Source organism: Helianthus annuus, chromosome 12, assembly GCF_002127325.2.
Source record: "Helianthus annuus cultivar XRQ/B chromosome 12, HanXRQr2.0-SUNRISE, whole genome shotgun sequence".
Classification (NCBI taxonomy): domain Eukaryota; kingdom Viridiplantae; phylum Streptophyta; class Magnoliopsida; order Asterales; family Asteraceae; genus Helianthus; species Helianthus annuus.
Window position 1 is genome coordinate 102,034,662 of NC_035444.2, and position 21,308 is coordinate 102,055,969.

Below are 21,308 nucleotides of genomic sequence, written 5' to 3' on the forward strand. Positions count from 1 at the left end.
CTTTCTGTGAACTCGCTCAACTAGTTGTTGATCCTCTGTTACATGCCTTGCAGGTCGTTAGATACATGGAGCTTGCACAGGGAGGAACAGGTCGTTGTGGGCTTGGATCGCGATTATCTTATTAAACACTTATGACATTTCGTACTTAATTATGTTGGGTTTTGATTATACGCTTCCGCTAAACAATGATAACTTAATTATGTTTTGGAACACCTTTCATATGGATTTGGTTGGCTTAATGGCAACTACTGTTACTATATATATTGTTCTATATGATTGGTGGCTTGATCCTGGTCAGTCACGCTCCCAAGCGGTGATACTCCGCAGGTGGATTTTGGGGGTGTGACAAAACAAAACTCCTTCATTGGGGTTGTGGTATCCAAAAGTAGGCGACTTTACGCTCGAAGGGTATTCTGATTCCGACTTTGGATGCCGCAAAGTTAACGCTAAATCAACAACTGCGGGATGTCAGTTTTTCGGACCACGTTTGGTCACCTGGCAATGTAAGAAGCAGACCTCTGTAGCTTTATCCACATGTGAATCTGAGTATGTATCTGCTAGCAGCTGCTGCTCTCAGATCTTGTGGATCCAGCAACAGATGCGCTACTACGGTTTGCAATTTCTTAACACCCATATCTTTGTTGATAATGAGGCAGCGATAAACATCACTAAATATCCTGTTCATCACGCTAAAATGAAACACATTGAAATTCGTCATCACTTCATTCGCGATTGTTTCGAGAAGAAGTGTATACGAATTGAGAAAATCGACACTGATGAACAAAAAGCTGATTTACATACCAAAGCATTTGATAAAACTCGTTTTCAATATTTGTTAAAATTGAACAGTATGAAGCTTTTATCGGTGTTGGAGGAAATTCTTGGCGTTGATGAAGGTACCGCTGTAGATGATGATGAAAAGCAATCTGCAATGGTTTGTCGATTTTCTACTTGTTTTGGTATTTAAGGGGAGTATAGGTTATATTTCAGAAGATACAAAAACAATAAAAAAATTCAAAAATCCAAAAACAAGAGATATTTCAAAAATTCAAAAACAATAGAAAACTGAAAAAGAGCTTGTGTATAAAGGGAAAATGATAGTACATCAGCTAGACAGTTACAGTACGCTAAAGATTTGTAATGAATATAGTGTTAAACAGTCTCGCTGATGATATGTCGATAGGTTTTTATACACTTAGTAGGTTTGTTCGGGATATAAACCTAAAATCATCACTTGCTTATTTTGTGGGGAACATCTCTCGGATATATAGGTAACCCCTGAAATCTTGTTTGAAAGACGCTATTTCTGACATACTAGGTCTTTGTACGTGATGATATCTGGGGTATTGTACCAGGACTTCTGATTTTGCGGAAGTAATAGCCTAGTCCTCGTATAATGCTTTTAATTGCTTTGTTCTTAAAAGCTCGGCCTCAGCATAAAAAATGATGAAACATTGCAAAATGTTAAGGCTATGGGGTATGGGGCTTGGGTTGGGGTGTGGGTTGGCTGAAAACGCCCAAGCCACCACCCCGGGGGCTTGGGTTGGGGCGTGGCCCCATTGGCGTGGGTTTGAAGCCGGGTGTGGGGCGGGCTAGTAAGGTGACATGGCGGGCTCTCAATGGCCAAACCAAACTCATGCCCCCAACCCAAGCCCCACCATACACCATGGGCGTGGGTTTGGGTTTGTTTTCCACATGTCAACTCATGCCCCCCAACCCACGCCCACCATACCCCATGGCCTAATCATGTGCTGTTGAAATAAAAGATCCCCAAAGGGGACCCACCTAAAGTCGAGCCATCATCTCTCTGTACGAACAGAAGTTCTAGCCTGGGCTCTCATGGTTTCGCATTTACCCCTTTACAAATATCATTAGTGTGCACTCACCTGTAAGACTGAATATAGTTGTCTGGATACGGGAATAAATTCTGAGATGGTACACGCGTATAATTTTATTTCTGTAATTCATTTCTAGTTTAGAAACTTTATTCAAGATCCAAAAAGATTTTTCATTTCTGTTTTGTTTTCCGACAAATCAAAGTGGAAAGCTGATTGTCAGATTCACAGTTTGAAGCAGATGCAGGAAGATTCCAAGCTGGAAGATGAGTTTGGAGCTAATCATGATAAAACTTGTGAAATTGAAAAGTCAAATACAAGTTCATTAAGTTAAAACTTGTAATTTTCAGAAAAATGATTTGAAATATGATTGAACTAAATCAGTTTTTGTTTTGTCTCAGGTCAACCAAGGTCATTAAGTTGGACTTGGTAGACAAATTAAGTACCCAGGGTCATTAATTTGGATCTGGATACTTAAATGGATTTCTTAAAACTGATACAATAACAAATGAAGTTATATGTGAATAGATTATAATGTTAGATTTCTGAGTAGCAGGTATTGATGCTAAACCTTGAAAAGCAGCAAAGTAAAATTCCCATGGCTAAGTCTGAGCAAAGTTTGAGCCAGGTCACGATCCTAGAACCCAGCTTATTGAGAGGGGGAGTCTGAAGTCGTAATCTGGAGCAACATTCAAGGGGGAGTTTGAAGATTGTCAAATTCAGGATCAAATGCTAACTACTGATGCTGTTAAAGTTAAAAGAATCAAGAGATCTGATCAAGAGAATTAGAAGATAAAGAGACTGAAGGAGGCTTACAGTGTCAAATAAATTTTAAAGGAGAGACAAGACTGATCAAATGCTGTTAAATTCAGGATCAAATGCTAACTGCTGATGTTGTTAAAGTTAAAAGAATCAAGAGATCTGATCAAGAGAATTAGAAGATAAAGAGACTGAAGGAGGCTTACAGTGTCAAATCAATTTTAAAGGAGAGACAAGACTGATCAAGACTGAAGACTCGATCCCGAAGACTTCGTCAACATCCAAGGGGGAGTCTGTTGGTGCATAAATGTTTGTTAACTGCGTCTTGTATCGAGTCGTGTGTCTAGATAGGATAGAATGGAGCTTGGTATTAGAGAAATTAGGGTTTGAATGTTAATGGGTTATTTCGCACGAAATGAACAAGTCATTTCGTACGAAATGAGATGTTGGACCGTTGTTGTGACCCTAAGTCAGTAAAAGGTAGTTCATCTTCAGATACAAAGGCGGAATCAATGTAAATGAAGTCACACAGCTTTTCCTCTTAATTTCCGCTTATATTACTGAAATCGAAGCTTTTACAATGTTTTCTGACAAAAATTCAGCAGCACCTCAGCTTAGATTTCGCTCCAACAGTTATCAAATGAGATCACATGACAGGTATTTATAAGCTGGCTGATTTTGCTCCAAACAGTCAGGAGCGAAACCCCCATGCAATCTCGAGCGAAACCTCCTAGTTACCTAGGAGCAAAATAAACATATATACACACAGGAGCGAAATTAACTTGTCTATCTGATTTCGCTTCTAATGACCCACATGTCATTAGGAGCGAAATTAACCTCTAAAACCTATATCTTGATTCCCGTGCTCCAATCTAACCGATCTAGACCTAAGACTCGATACAGACGTAGTTAACAGACATTTAGAGCACCAACAGACTCCCTCTTGGATGTTGACGAAGTCTTCGGCTCTGAGTCTTCAGTCTTGGTCTTTTCTCCAACTTTGTCTTCTCATTGTAACAACTCTATCTTCACAGGATCAGGATCACTTCCTAGCTCCATCTTCAAACTCCCCTTTGACTATTGATCCAGACTCTCCCTTTCACAGACTCCCCCTCTCAGTATGCTGGAATCTGAGATCTTGATCTGGTTCAATCTTTAACACTTTACTGCCGTGGGAATGATGAAGTCTAAAACCCGTGTCTCAAACATCAAGCATTACAAACTTATCTTTTCACAAAAACACACAATCTATCAGTTCTAGAAATCCACTCAAGTATTCAGGTCCAAGTTAATGACCCTGATTACTCAATTAATCTACCAAGTCCAATTTAATGACCTTGGATGATCTTTTGACAAAACAGACTGATTTTGTTAAACATTTTCAAACATTTTCTGAAAATAACAAGCATCAAATTAAAGAACTTGTTTTAACTTTTCATCAATCCAAACTCCAATAAGATAAGCTCTCCTCATTCTTCAACTCAGAACTTTTCCTGCATCTGCTTCAACTTTCGAGAATCCAACGATCAACTCTCCACTTTGGTTTGTCAAAAATAAAGCAGAAATAAAATCTTTTTGGATTTTAATAACATGTTCTAAACTAAGAAATGAAATATAGAAACTTAAATTGCAGAATGTAAACTATTTACAAACATATTTTTGGTGAGCGTGTCAGGGAATCATATCAGCTTTCAGACAAATTACAAGTACCGTTAAGCTCCATTTCATACTCAGAATTTAAACAATTCACGTAGATTTTCGATATACTGATCCACTTTAAATTCTCACACAAATTTCAATCTACTCAGGATACATTTTAGGTGTCTTATGAAGTTAGCTCATTCATGTGTCCCACTTCTTGAATATACTCCCGTATCCAGAATCCCAATATTCAATCTTACAGGTGAGTATACCACAGATGATATCTGCAAGGGGTTAAATGCGAGGGCCGTGAGAGCTCAGGACGATACTTCCGTATACGCAGAGAGATGACGGCTTCGACTCTTTCGGTGTGTCCCCTTTAGAGGATCTTTTAGTTACAACAGCACACGATTAGCATTTTTCAATGTTTCATCGTTTTTTATGCTGAGGGTGATGCTATATTTCAAGCAATGCGAAAAGTATTATTCGGGGACTAGGTCAGAACTTCCATTCAGCAGAAGTCCCGGAATAATACCCCAGATATCACTGAGTATAAAGACCTAGTATCTCAGAATAAGGGACCTTTCAAACGAGATTTCAGGGGTTACCTATATATCCAAGTAGTGTTCCCCACGAATTACACAAGTTTGAAATCTTAGGTTTATATCCCGAATAAATTTACTAAATGTGCGAAAACCTATCAACACATCATCAGTGAGACTGTATAACTCATTTTAAACTTTACAATTCTTTAGCATACTTTAATTGTCTAGCCGATGTACTATCATTTTCCCTTTTTACACAAGCTCTTTTTCAGTTTTCTATTGTTTTTAGATTTTGAAATTTTATCATGTTTTTGTATTTTTGAATTTTTTTACTGTTTTTGTATTTTCTAAAAGATATCTACTCCCCCTAAATACCAAAACAGGTAAAAAATCGACAAACCATTGCATGTTGTTTCTCATCTTCATCCGCAACAGTACTCTCATCAACGCCAATAATGCCATCCGACACCGAAAGAAGCTTCATATCGTTCAGTTTTAACAGATATTTAAATCGTGTTTTATCAAAAGCTTTGGTATGTAAATCAGCTTTCTGTTAGTCAGTGTGGATTTTCTCAATTCGTATCAACTTTTTCTCGAAACAGTCGCGAATAAAGTGATGGCGAATTTCTATATGTTTGGTTTTAGCGTGATGTACTGGAATCTTTGTTATATTTATTGCAGCCACCTTATCAACAAAAAGAGGTGTGTTATGAAACTGCAAACCGTAGTCGCGCATCTGTTGTTGTATCCACCGGATCTGAGAGCAGTAACTGCTAGCAGACGCGTACTCCGCTTCACATGTAGATAGCGCCACAGACGTTTGTTTCTTACACTGCCAGGTAACCAATCAAGGTCCAAAGAACTGGCATCCTGCAGTTGTTGATTTTGCATTGACTTTGCAGCATCCGAAATCCGAATCGGAATACCCTTCGAGCATAAAGTCTCCTGTTCTAGGATACCACAACCCTAATGTAGGAGTTCCCTTCAGGTAGCGTAATATCCTCTTCACAGTAATCATATGCGAAGCTCTATGGTTAGATTGATATCTTGCTGCGAGGCACGTTGGGTACATGATATCAGGCCGTGAAGCAGTTAAGTACATCAAAGAACCTATCATGGAACGATAAAACGTTTCATCAGCCCTATCTCCGGTGAGATCTGGGTGAATCCCATGATTTGTTGCAAGAGGGGTAGCAGCTGGAGTAGAACTTGACATCCCAAATTTCTCTAGAATATCATGCACATACTTCGTCTGATGAATGAAAATTCCTTCAGGTAGTTGTTCAACTTGTAGTCCCAAAAAGAATTTCATCTCCCCCATTGATGACATTTCAAATTTTTGCTTCATCACCTGTTCGAAATCTTTCCACAGATCCTCATTCGTTGACCCAAAAATTATATCATCCACATAAATCTGAACTATCAGAAGATGTCCGTCGACCTCTTTAGTGAAGAGAATGGCATCCACTTTTCCACGTATGAAGCTGTTGGCTAGTAGGTGTTGAGACAAAGTCTCGTACCAAGCTCTCAGGGCCTGGTGTAAACCATACAGCGCTTTGTCTAGCAAATAGACCTTGTTCTTGTGGATAGGATCGGTAAAGCCCGGTGGCTGACCGACATTTACCTCCTCTTTGACCTTCCCATAAAGAAACGCCGATTTTACATCTAACTGATAAACTTTGAAGTTCTTCCATGGCGCAAATGCAAGGAAAATTTTGATAGCCTCTAGTCGTGCCACAGGAGCATAAACTTCTATAAAATCAATCCCCTCCTGTTGACTAAAGCCCTGAACAACGAGTCGAGCTTTGTTCCGTACAACAACTCCTCTGTCGTCCCTCTTACACTTAAATACCCATTTCGTATTGATTTTTCTATGACCATCCGGCAAATCCACTAGCTTCCACACACCCAACTTTTCAAACTGACTCAACTCTTCTTGCATCGCATTGACCCAAGAATCTTCAGTAAGCGCCTCTTTGTAAGTTCTCAGTTCGATCTGCGAAATAAAACAACTTAATGAAAAATCAGTTTGTAAAGGTGCTACTGTAGAATAAAAACATGTAAGGCCCTGGTCAATTTGACGTCTCGTGCGAACGCCCGATTGCAATTATCCTATGATCAACTCCTCTGGATGGTATGAAAGAGTTCGTGGCATTACTTCGCTTGGAACATCCACATCGCCTTCCAGATTAGTAACATTTTGATTTGCACCTTGTTCACTAATTTGGTTTGTTTGACTTAAATCCTCAATCTGCTCCCCCTCAGAATCTGAATCTCCACGATCAAATATCGGCATGTTTTCAGATTCTTGATTATCATTCTGAACCGTCTGATTATCTTGAGCAACTTCATTCTGTTGGACATCATCATGTTCGCCAGCATTACTAGAACCTGCTTCATCGTCATTTGAAGTTTCCCGTGGTCTTCTAGAATACTCAGCTGGGAACCTTTGCTGTGACTTGTACTCTCGCAAAATATCCAACTCATCAAAGAAATCTTGTTCTTCTTCTTCTTCTTCTCTCATATCAAACGAATCCCACAACTTGTCATAATGATATCGCCATGAATCTCCTGGATTTTGTGGCGGCATAGTATAACCTTGACATTCAACATTTCCTGCTTCAATAATCCGCTTCTCACTTGGAATGAAGACACGTCGCATAGGACTTGCGTAACCAACAAATATACCCTCAATGCACTTCGGACCAAACTTTCCATAAGGCTCAAGAACAGTACAGGGTGACCCGAACGGTTCAAGATACTTCAAATTAGGTTTGCGGTTATTGATTAACTGAAAGCATGTTTTGTTGAACTTCTTGACAGTGAGAACTCTGTTGAGCGTATAGCATGCGACGGAAACAGCTTCAGCCCAAAAATTTATCGGTAACTTTGAATCTGCGAGCATTGTTCTAGCCGTCTCGATTAGTGTCCGGTTTTTGCGTTCTGCGACTCCATTCTGTTGCGGAGTGTACGGAGCACTAAACTCATGCAAAATACCTCTTTCATCACAAAATTCTTCCATCTTGCTGTTCTTGAATTCAGTACCATTATCACTTCGAATTCTTTTGATACGCCTTTGGTACAGATTCTCAATTCTTTTGAACAACGCCGTCAAACTGTCAAACGTTTCGTCTTTCGTCTTCAAGAAAGAAACCCACGAAAATCAAGAATAATTATCAGTAACCACAAGACAACATTTTTCTCCCGTAATACTCTTGACATTCACTGGACCAAACAAATCCATGTGAAGTCTCTCCAGGGGTCTTGAGACTGAATTGACTTGCTTTGAAGGGTGTGACTTTTTCTTCTACTTGCCTTTAACACAACTAATGCACTCCCCTTCCAGATGAAAACCTATGACATGAACTCCTGTAACCAAATCATTGTGCACTAAGTGATTCATTTTTCTAAGATGTCTATGTCCCATCTTCTGGTACCACAATCTCGATTCTTTTTCAGTTGCTCTGGACACAAAACAATGAGCCTGACCCGTGGTTGTAGTAGCTACGCTCATGTCCAACACGTACAGATCGTTGAATCTTGGTGCCCTCATGATAATCCATTCCTCATGGATAACAAATCCTGGCTTCAAGATCAAACATTCTTTGTCAGTGAAGTGAGTGGTATACATCCTGTCACAAATCTACGAGATACTCAGCAGATTGTTCTCCAGCTCAGCAATGTAGTTAACTCTTTCAAACGTCACAATCCCATTGGATAACGTTCCTTCACCAATAATCCTTCATCCTTGATTACCCGCAAAACCAACATAACCTCCGTTGATATTCTTCACATCATACAACAATGCAGTCTTCCCTGTCATATGTCGAGACGCTCCACTATCCAAAATCCAGCGTGAGACTAATCTCGGAAGATCCTGCACATATCACAAACATGATTCAAATACTTCAATAAAGATGTCGATTCATGCTTCGCGATCAAGGAAGCTCCGGCAATTCAAACTGCTTAGTCAAACATCGTGTCCACCCAAGCCTCATCAGTCTTGGGTGTAACCTTGGTACTTTTAAATCTCGCAGTTTGATTTTAAAGTTTTCAGCCTTAAGAGGTGGAAAATTTGCATCATATTCAATCAGAATTGAATCCTTAGAAGGTGAAATCTTTTTCTCAGTTTTAGGTTTCCAAACTTGTTGAGATAATGCTACCCGTTTGTAAAACTTGTCATTTTTAGTTACCACTTCCTTTACGGGTTCATTTTTTACTTTGGTGTTGTCACTTTTTAAACTCTTTTTCTCAACAACCACTTGTGCTTTACCCTTCACTTCAACTTTCTTCTTTTGATTCTTCACAGCTTCAGTCTTAGGCTTCACGTTGTTACACTTTCGTGCAATATGACCAACTTGATTGCATCTAAAGCATGTTCGAGTATCAGCTACTCGACTAGTGCCTTCAGACTGAGACTGTGAAGCTCTCTTCTCAAAGAACTCTTCATTTGATTTTGAAAAAATCTCTTTCTCTTCATCAGCAAGTGAACTTGAACTGTTCACAAACACATCAACAAACCTCTTGTTTTTAACACTTCTCTTTTGATAACTCTTACCACCCTGATAACCACCCGACCAATTGTTTCGATTCTTGTTATTATAAAAACGTGGTGGAATAACAGGTTTCTTGTAGTATGATTTATCTTTTTCAAAATTCATTTGTCTCTTTGTTTGACTCAAACTGTTCACTTCTGACAACTCAACTTCAACCAACTTGAAAACATTTGTTAACTTTTTCATATTCACATTCTCAATGGGAAACTCTGAATCCGAAAACAACTTATCAGAACCCAACATCTTGTACATGACAAGATTTGATTCTTCATTTAAGTTGTTCTTGGACTTTTGTTTCGGAATGTATTTATCCAAGAAACATCCATCTTCCTCAGTAGTATCACTGTCCATTTTTAGAACATTTTCAACAACACATTTTACAACATCAGTTTGGACACTATCGTCATCGGAAGAAGTAAAAGTAACATCAATGTTCTCCGGAAGTTTAACTTCATTCTCTTCCTCAATTTCAACCAACCCAGATTGCTTTTTCGAATAATTGTCAAGAATTGGTGGTGGAACTTGATGAAAACCCACCCCAGTTCCATCTGAGTAAACATCTTCGCCTGCTTTGTTTTTCCTGATGGGTTTGGGAACAATGTGTTGCAAAACAAAGCTTGCAGAGTTGTAACTCTTAAGCTTCAACTGGATTCGCTCATTTTCAATTTTAGCCTCTTGAATTTTAAGTTTCAATTTAGCGATTTCATCCAGTTGTTGGTTGATTGATTCTTCTTTTTACCTAAGCACAGTTTTTAGTTGAATATTTTCTTTATAAGTTTAACCATTTCGATCATCATTATCTTTCATTGTGCTTTTAAGCTTCTCAAATTTTTCAGTGATTTGACGGTTTTCAAGAACTAACTTTTCATTTTCTTGCCTAATCCTTTCATGATCAGTTTTATCATTTTCAATTTTGTTAGTTAACTCTTTTAACCGTTCAGTTGAAGCTTTAACCATCTTGTCACGATCAAGAATTTGATCCTCAACGTTTCTGACCTTCGCTGTCAGATCATCAACCTTCTTCCCGTTGAGATACGTGACTGTATTACAAAATTTGCATTCTTTGATGCAATTTTTGCAATCAACATCCCCATTGACTTTCTTACCTGATTCAGTCGTTGACGTGTTTGAACTGACCTGGCTTTTAGACTCAGAGACGGATTTAGAATCTACCTCAATCGCCTTAGCTGCCAGCACCTTGTCAGCCATCTTTCCAAAGTTTTCTGCATTCAACTCCTGAGTAGTGTCAATGATTCCAGTATCAACTTCCTTTGACTTCTCTTTTTCTTCTTCCTCCTTCTTCTCTTTCTGGTCTTTCTCTTTCTCATCTCCACTTCCCCACCATTTATTCTGCCAATAATCATCATCATCTTTTAACTCTTTGATTATGGCCTCTAAATCAAGAGTGTTATGGTCAATAGCAATGTTTCCATATGGATCAAGATAACACTCCCTATCTGGATCCCATCTATTTGCTCTTTTTGCTTCCGAAAAGATACCAGATATTCTGATCATTCTGTTCGTGGCCAACAACCTTCTGTAATTATACTTCTGTTCTTCAGTTCTGTTGTCTTTCCAAGGAACAGGTTCATTCTTTACCATGAAAGCATATCCAACCGCATCTTCCTCCGGTAGCAACTCACTCCAGTCGTAACCTTCATCATCATAAATCACCGCAAGAGCTCTAGATTTTTCTTTGTTCTCTTCAATCTGCGTCATTCTTGGCGGCTCCAATTTGTTCTGATGATATATCGCCTTCTTGTAGTAATCTTCCCTGAATGGATTCTCAGACTCATCAGCATATGCGTTTCTGCATTCACGCTTGAAGTGGCCTTTCTGCTTGCACTTGAAGCATGTCACCTTGGACTTGTCAAACCTCAACTTGGTAGATGGTCCACCAATTGACTTCCTCCCGGTTATCTCCATGAAACGATGTGCTCGACGAACAGCACTGGCCATGCGCCACCTTATATCAATCAGTTCCATTTCTTCATGATCTATTTGATCATAATCCACTTTTGTTAGGTTGGTGTTGCCAATCTTCCCTGCAACAAGACTTTCATACGATTCCAATACCGACGCAAGGAAAACCATCTGCTGCTTTGCCGACTCCTCGCTGAAATTCTGAGCATTTTTCATGTCTACAGCGATGTTGCAATGAAACAAGTTCTTTGCATCAGACTGGTTTGAATTTGATGAAGACCCACTGTGATATCCACTGTGATAACCACTACTTTGACTTTCTTTGCTTGTTGTGGAAACATTTTCAGCAGAATACGCAGTCTTGGGAGAATTGTTCTTTGGCATCATGCTCTTTGGATAATACAAATCCAAGTTCTGCTGATACGATGAGTGATTGACTTTGTATGTCTTCTTTAGCTCCAGCTCATGACTTTCAAGTCTCTCAATCAACAAATCCACAGTAAGATCTACAGGCTTGATCGTATTCTTCAGCATCAATGCATAGTACTACCAATCCATTTCATCTGGCAATGAATCGAACAGTTTGTCAACTAGCTCATCTTGAGGATAAGAAATTTCATGTCTCGCTAGTTCCAGCTTTAGATGCCCAAACCTCTTAATCATTTTACAGACTGACTCATTTTTTAAACACCCAAACAGATCAAACTCCTTTTTAAGTAGTTTCTTTTTGTTTTTCACTATTTCTGCACTCCCTAAACATTTGTCTTTCAACTTTTCCCAGAGATCTTTAGCACTGCTGTACTCGATCAACGAAATTATATCTTCACGAACAGATTGAAACAGCAACGCAACACATTTCTACTCAGCAACAAACGATTCTATCTCATCAGATGTTGATAAAGTTTCACCCTTTTTGCCTCCAGCATCGTATCCATTTTTAAGACTCTTCCAGCTAGGAAATGCAAAAGCCATCAACCAATCTTCGAATTTCTTTGCCCACCGACTATACTCCTCAATAGCCATCAACTTTGGTGGTTTGTTGTAAGTTCCGAAAGCACTTTCAACCTCCAAAGCATCCGATGACTTCTTCTTTGCATTTGGCGGGTTCTCATTGTTGTTGCTTGTAGATGTATCATCTCCCGAATTTCCAGCAAATGCATACATGTCGCTAAACGGGTTCATGAAAATGTCATCCATCTTGATCATACCTGAAAAATCAGCAAACACTTAGAAAATTTTTCGAAATGTTGAAAAACAATGATTTCGAGCGAAATCAGCTATAGGAGCGAAATCAAACAAACTATGTTCGAGCAAAATCAGATAGGTTCTGATTTCGAGCGAAATTAGACAGTACGGTTTGAGCGAAATCAGAAAATCTCTGATTTGGAGCGAAATTAGGTGATACGTTTTCAGCGAAATCAGAATTTGACTGATTACGAGCGGAAACAGATTGTATCACACGAGCGAAATCAATTTTTGTTGTATCTACGAGCGAAATTAGATATTTCGCTTCTAATGGCCAAGTGACTCTCGAGCGAAATCAGGTAATTACAAGCGAATCCTTCGATGTGTCTTAGGAGCGAAATCAGGTTTTTAGTAGATTTTTACCATTTTTACTCCTTATTTTAACCTGATTCTTTCTAGGGTTTGTTAATTCTTTGTTTTACATGATATACTCGAAATTCAAGCCATTTCCACCGTAGGAACTAGTTCAAATAAGAAAAGTATGAGAAGAAGTGAGTAGAAGTAAGAGAATCTGGTAGAATCAAGCTGTAGTAGTATGAACTCCTCGTCCTGAGCTCTGATACCACTTGTTGGACCGTTGTTGTGACCCTAAACAGTCAGTAAAAGGTAGTTCATCTTCAGATACAAAGGCAGAATCAATGTAAATGAAGTCACACAGCTTTTCCTCTTAATTTCCTCTTATATTACTGAAATCCAAGCTTTTACAATGTTTTCTGACAAAAATTCAGCAGCACCTTAGCTTAGATTTCGCTCCAACAGTTATCAAATGAGATCACATGATAGGTATTTATAAGCTGGCTGATTTCGCTCCAAACAGTCAGGAGCAAAACCCCCATGCAATCTCGAGCGAAACCTCCTAGTTACCTAGGAGCGAAATTAACATATATACACACAGGAGCGAAATTAACTTGTCTATCTGATTTCCTTCTAATGACCCACATGTCATTAGGAGCAAAATTAACCTCTAAAACCTATATCTTGATTCCCGTGCTCCAATCTAACCTATCTAGACCTAAGACTCGATACAGACGTAGTTAACAGACATTTAGAGCACCAACATGAGACTTGTCTATTTCGCACAAAATGATCAAGTCATTTCGTACGAAATGAGTCAAAGTCATTTGGCACGAAATGAGGTGTATTGATTTCGTACGAAATACCCAGTCTATAAATACCAAGCTTGCCAAGTCATTTGTAACGATCGCGATTTCAGAGCCGAGGTGCTGCCAGTTTGTCAAACGATCAGAATTTCTTTGAAATCGATAATAAGAAAGATAATTAAGAGAATCAAGCTGTTATCACGTCTATATCACTGATTCCGCCTTTGATATGGATTGTAAACTCTTCTGATTGACTCGTTCGGGTCACACATCGATCCAACAATGAAGTACAAGCGCCCTCCTTCTATCATCTTTGCCCGACAGTTGGTCAGGCACAATCACAGTTGTTAGTAGTGCATGCGCACTACCTCTCACTTTTAAGAGTATTCGTGACTTTATTAAAAATGACGATATCAGACGGAGAAGCAATAATTAAACTTCCAGTTCAAGTTCTTTATTGCACACAGAAAGTAGAGGAAGAAGAAACGATAGAGGAACTAATCGAGGTAGGTCAAAGTCCAGAAAAAGGGAGCAGTCAAAGAACATAAAAGATATTGAATGTTGGAACTGCAAAGAAAAAAGTCACTTTAGAAGCCAATGTACAAAACCAGCTGCAAAGAAAGAAGTAAACAGTGTATCTTCTGAAGAATCATGAGATGCTCTCATATGTTGTGTTGAGAATTCAGTGGAATCCTGGATTATGGATTCTGGTGCTTCTTTCTATACTATCTCATGTCCATATACGGTCAAGAATCTACGAACAGGTAACTTTGCTAAAGGTCGTTTAGCTGATGATCAAAATGCTTGATATTATAGATATTGGAGATGTAGACCTGAAGACCTAATTGGGAACTAATTTGAGGAGAAAGTTGATTTCTGTTGGTAAATTGGACGATGAAGGGTTTAATGTTTAGTTTGGGGGTGGATAATGGAAAGTGATCAAAAGGAATCTTAGTGATTGCCAAAGGAAAGAAGAAAGGCACTCTATATATGGCAGAGATTCATACCAAATGTGTTCATGCCATGACCACCAGTCTGATTCCATTTAATTTATGGCACAACCGACTTGGACATATGAGCGAGAAGGGATAGAAGATGTTGGCTCAGAAAGGGAAGTTTCCAGACTTGAAGGAAGTGCGAATTGAATTTTTTGAATCTTGTCTCCTTTGTAAACAAAAGAGAATCACTTTTGTGAAGACAGGGAGGACACCAGAAGCTCATAAGCTGGAGCCTGTTCACTCGGATGTATATGGACCAACATCAGTTTCATCTCTAAGAGGCTCGAGATACTTTGTTACTTTCATCGATGATTCAACACGCAAGGTATGGGTATATTTTCTTAAATATAAATCCGATGTATTTGATGCTTTTAAGATATGGAAATCTGTTGTTGAAAATGAAACTAATTTGAAGGTAAAGTGCTTAAATTCGGATAATGGTAGTGAATACATAAGCAAGATGTTTATTGACTATTGTGACAAGAAAAGGATAAAGATGATCAGAACGGTTCCAAGAACTACTCAGCAGAATGGTGTAGCTTAGAGATTGAACAGAACACTGAATGACATAGAGCATGAGGTTGAATGTAGGGACGCCTAAAACATTCCGGGCAGATGCAGTTAACACTGCAGCCTACTTATCAACCAATCACCATCAGTTCCCTTGGGTTTCAAATTGCCAGAAGAAATGTGGCAATGAAATGAGGTAAGTCTCGAACACTTAAGAGTCGCTGGTTGTAGTGCTTACGATTTGTTAGATGATAGTGACAGGGATAAGTTAGACTCAAAGTCCAAGAAGTGCACATTCATTGGTTATGGGTCAGAAAATGGGTTACAGGCTTTGGGATAATGAAAGCAGAAAAGTAGTCAGAAGCAAAAATGTCATCTTCAATGAAAACGAACTGTACAAAGACAGAAACACCAAAAGACCAGAAGTTCAGAAAGAATATGTTGAATTTGAAAGTCTTGAAACAAGAAAAGAAGCTTCAGTCGACATTCCAGAAAATGGGGATGAGTCAAGCGACAGTGGGAGCTTAGGGGACGATTCTAGTAATGATTTGGAGGAAGACAAAACTACTCCTTTAACTCCAAATTCCCTAGAAACACCTCAAGTTCAACCAAGAAGATCGTCTAGAGCCTCTAGACCGCCAAACAGGTACTCACCATCAGTCAACTACATACTGTTACACCCCTAAAATACCACCTAGGGAGTGTCCCTGTTAGGCGTGTGATGTACCAACAATGAGCCACCAATTACATTGAACCCATACAAGTTTCTAGATAAAGTTCTCAATCATTAATCAAATACCATCAACAAGTTTAAATGAAAACCAATATGTTCAGCGAAAGCAAACAGTAAACCAAGGTTAAATAGTTTCAAAACCAATGTATAGTATCAAGAAATCAATCTCATGAATCCTCCAGTTGACCCATGACCACTCCAGCTACTCCAGACAGCAAGTTCCCAAATCATAGACACCTAACAACCTGCGAGCATGCAACAAGTGTATCAGACAACGCTGGTGAGCTCATAGTTTTACGAAAACGTTAGTTACCAAGTGCTTAGTTAATCCATTGAATTTAATTCCGAAAGTAATGTTGATAATACTCGAATACAAGACGGCTTCTGATTTACTTTGCCCTTTCTCCAATGCTCCTATCAAAGCATTGGTCATGACTAGGTCATTAGTTCAACACCCGTCCTCCTAGGTACGGGGTGAGGTTGCCAAACCTAAGTAGCGCTACTAACTAATACCATGTTACCTCTCTGGTAACCAAACAACACGGACGGAATTTAAAGGTGGCTTTAGTCTTCATCAGCTTTTATCTTGGACAGTAATTGTAATCAGCAGATGTTGTAAAGGATCAGTGGATGGAGGTCATCAGATGTTGAAACCACTTTCAGGGGGAGATACTTGTATACATAACTTCTGCTTATTTTGGATCCACTGCTCTGATCAAGTTTTGGCTTTAATTGTTTGTTCCTTTGATAGGGTTCAATTCCAACAAAGCTCATCGCGCCAAGCACTTCAATCGAGTAGTCAGCCGATCGAGCTGCCACCCGATCGAACTGCCACCCGAGCGAGTTGCCACTCGTTCGAGGTGCCACCCGATCGGGTTCCCCATTTTCCTTTTTGGGAAACCCTATAAATACCTCCTGTCACATCACAAACTTACCTTTTCTGCACTACTCGTCCGACCAGTGCTTCTTGCCTAATTTTCTTCAGATTTCTCACGATTCTTGTAAGTTTTCAACCTAAATCTTTTACTTTCTTGATCTACACACCTTTCTATCTTTTGAATCTTAACTTTTAACCGTGAAATCACTAGATTTGAGGTGTTCTAGGATAATGTCATCATGGTGTTCTTATGAACTTCATGTTTTGGCTTCAATCCACCAAGAACAACTTAGATCTGAATGATTTCCATACAAATAAACCAAGATCTTTCATAGATCTGAACATATTCATGGTGAAAAGGGATTGAAAGATGGTTTCTAACTTCCTTTGAACTCTTTTACACTCAATGCACTCAAAACTGATGAAATCGGATCTCGTTCTGACCTCTACTCATTCTTAGTGTTGTGTTAGCTCAAGATCTAAATTCTATCCACGAGACCACCGATTTCGGGCTAAGCATGAACAACCATCTTGAACAGGTTAATCGGTTGAACTAGGGTGATTCCTGTTCGACCGGGTCACTTGGGTCAAAATGGGGTTCTGTTGATTAACACGTTGTCACACCGTCTCAATAAAACTACGAAACTATCAAAACAACCCAGTGTAAGACGAGCAGGTCGACCATGATGAATTGCCGTCCGATCGGACTGTCGTCCGATCGGATTGCCACCCGCTCGGGTTGCTAACCGATCGGATTGCACCTTGGGTCCCACACTTAACTTTTATTTCAAACTTCAAGAGCTCTAAGCATCGAATGGATTGCCGCTCGATTGGGTTGCACCCGATCGACCGACCATCCGACCCTGTGATGTTTTGAACTCAAACACTTAAACAATTTTCAATGCATGAACAAGACAAATGGAATGCCACCCGATCGGACTGTCATCCGATCGAGTGACAAACTGCTGTGAACTTGTTCTCACTAAGTGTCCACCAATCGGATTGTCACCCGATCGAACGGTCATTCAACCGATCGACCTGAAAGGTAGAGATACTTCTTTGTTTTCAAAATGCTACAACGAAAACTTCAAAAGACAAGCCGTCATACACAAACACACCCTTCCCAAACGAGGTAACAATCCACTCGAAAGGTCACCCGATCGGATGACCATCCGAGCGGATTGTCACCGATCGACCGGCCACCCGATCGGATTACCGTCCGATCGGATTACCGTCCAATCCACTGACACTTCACCCCGATTACGTGTTGCTTATCATTTACGCTATCATTCTGATCAAGCTAAATTCACTCCAGCGCTCCCTTCAATCCATCATCGTTGTAAGTATACTCGAACTGCCTTGGGCTGTCAACCCGCAGTCATTGGTATTGATAGGATCATGTCGATAACTTACGTGCTTCATTTCACACTATGTATGTGCTGGTTATGCGTAAATGATTTCGAACTCTATTATGCTATATCAAACCTTTATGCTCACATTTACACTATGTGTATTGACTTTTACTTTAACGTATGTGGCAGGTGTTTAAGATGCTTAATTGCTTGGATTGCTGTGAAATCGAGGCTAGGAAAGAGTCTAGAAACAAAGACAATTTACTTTTTATTTGTTAAAATCTGAGTTGTCGGAACATGCTTTTGTTTGAAGAACATCTCTGTCTGTAATAACTTGATCATCTTATGGGTCATGGTACGGGACATGATATTTTAAACTATTTCGCTCAGTGCCGCGCCCCAATGATTCCGCCATCGGTTGGAGTGTGACAACTTCCCTTGGCTTGCAGTACCGTGTTCCACCATTCTAACGCTTCTTCTTTGAAAAGGTGGGATGCATACATAACCTTGTCTTCCTCTGCGCACTTACTGATTTTAATTACTGCTTCAGTCTTTTCTAGCCAACGCAGTGCGGTAGTCGCCCCTTCATTGCCTGCAAATTCATCTGGCTTACAGGCAAGAAATTCTTTGTAAGTCAAACCAGGTGTTGCAACTTTCATTTTCTTAAGAAATGGGGCTTGAACCACATTATTATCATTGTTGCCGCCACCATTTACACTCTTACTGAAATTATCATCGCGCGTAAATTTACTATGGTTGGCCTGGGAAAGTTCAGCAGGATTCTTAACAGCAGCGACAATTGCCGGGATAGCATTGGCTATTCCTTGAGCAATGATATTTTCTATATCTTGCCTATTAAGAAACGGTCTTCATTATTTTGTTCGAATTGGTTAACTTCGTTTGCCGGTTGGTTTTCCGCGTTTTCCATCTGAATCATTAACAATATATATATATATATATCTTATTGTCACAGAATGGATAGCAATTAAACACAATAAGGCAATCACAACACAATCAAGTCTACACATATAGCCAAAATCATCGACATTGCGACATTCATAGATTTTTATAATAGTATGCGTCAATACAAACCGTCTATTTTACAAAAGTTTTATTTTAATTATTATTATACAATATTATATTATATTATAATTATTATTATATATATAGGTTTTAATTTTTTTTCACATAATAATATTATACAAAACATGCAACTTGGTTAACTGGCCCTTCAGAAACGACGGTCCCTCTCGTCGTACTTCCACGTGATGTTTTCCCCCACTTCCCGAATCTGATTTCCCGCATCCACCAGTTCCTCTTCGTAGCGGCGTAATTCGGCTACGTTCTCCGAGCTCATAGGTGGGAATGGTGCAGGTTTAGGGTCAAACTGGGGAAAATAAACATTTGGGTTATTCATAAAATTCTGAAAATGCCAGTCGCTCGTCCACCATTCTTCCAGCTGTCCTGTAACAGGTTGGGGGTTGACAATGGGGTCTGGAATAGCCGGTTCCAAATTGATTGGAAGTTCAGATTGGGCGGGGAAATTGAAAAGGGTTTCATCGGCAGGTCCGATGAGGTCACAATTTGCAAGCTTTCTATCAAGTTCCTCCCAAGGTGGCATCTCCTGGGCTTGACCGGAACTCGCCCCAACTTCCTTTCCCTTTCTCTTTCGATCCTCTGTTTTCTTTACCCGTTGGGAAGCGGGTTTCTTCTTACGTTCGCGTTTCCAATCCAGCAGCCTTCTTCTCTTTTTGGGTTTTGGTTTCTCCTGAGGCTGGGCCTAGAACATAATTGGCTCCTTAGTGTCAGCTTGATAACCAGTCTGGGTTCTAGTTATATCCATATCAGTGGTATGGATGATAAAGTTTCGGAGTGCCTCCTACAGTTCATTCATGTTGTTAGCACACATGAAGAAACACACAAAAATCCAAATTAAAATTTTATTTATTGTAAATTAAATTTTCACAGAATCACAAAATGGCAATCTGAAAAAAAATTAAGTATTTCTAAATACTTAATTAGGCTTAGAATCAGTGGCTTTGATACCACCTTTTTCTGTCACGGCCCCCGACCCAGTTTCTTGGTTCGAACACCGTGAGATAGAAACCCGTGGTATTAGTATTTAATTTGGCAGCGGAAATTTTAATAGGATCCTTTAAACTGAAAATACCCGATTATTTTATTTCAAGTTTCGGGACAAACCCCGTAATTTACAATAAAGGAATTTCACTGGGAAATCCCCTGTTTACAAAAACATGTTTATTTATTTACTGAGCCACTTTATCCAAGCTGGTAGTGCTACGCGACACTTTTCCTTGTTCACAGTAAATCACCTGAAACATGTTTAAAAAGATTTTATCAGCAGGGAAATACTGGCGAGTCATTCAATTTGCACAAAACGACACATTGTTATAAATTACAGTATTAAGGGCGATTACAATGTTTATATCAACCAATTACCCAACGGTATTTATCACTCGACCGTATCTGTGACTATGGTCATATCACCCATTGGCTAACCCGTTGTCCAATGGTGACGGTTATCAAGTAATTTGTACAAAACCCCACATACCGGCTGTAATTGAAGATTACAAAGACTTAATCCCTGTAATTATAACTTTGAAAATAAATAGGGTTTTGGAAACAATTTGGTAAAAAGAGAATGACTCACAAACGGTGAGAAAAGAGAATGGACTCACATTGCAAGTTTAACTGGACAGAGTTTTGCCTACTGATTAAGCCTGGTAACCTAGTTAAATAATGTAAACGAAACTAGGTTAGTAACTTAATACAACAATTACGATAAAGTCACGAAATCAAAACCCTCACGACGACTGACAAAGTATAGCCCGAATTCAGGGAGCACTTAAATATCCATCGGATCGGTTTCAATCGATCAGACATTGTATCGTAGCAGTGATCGAGTTATTACCCCATAATCGTAGCAGCGCCTCGACTCTTAAACACTCGTATATAAGCAGAATTTGGACGTTTTGAAAGTAAAAATCGAACACAGAAGAAAGGCCATGCAACATCCAATTTATAGCTGAAAATTGCGTTTGTCACGGCCCGCGTAAACTCGAAGGAAACCCTACGCAGCCCGCGAGGGCCACCCTAGCTACGGCTAGGGCTGCCGTGTCATGGTGTAGGTCTGCCATGTGTCTGACACGTGGCCTAAAGCTTATCCAGAGAATGGCAAGGCTGTCGCGCCCCGCGTAAGCCTTGCTTAACTCT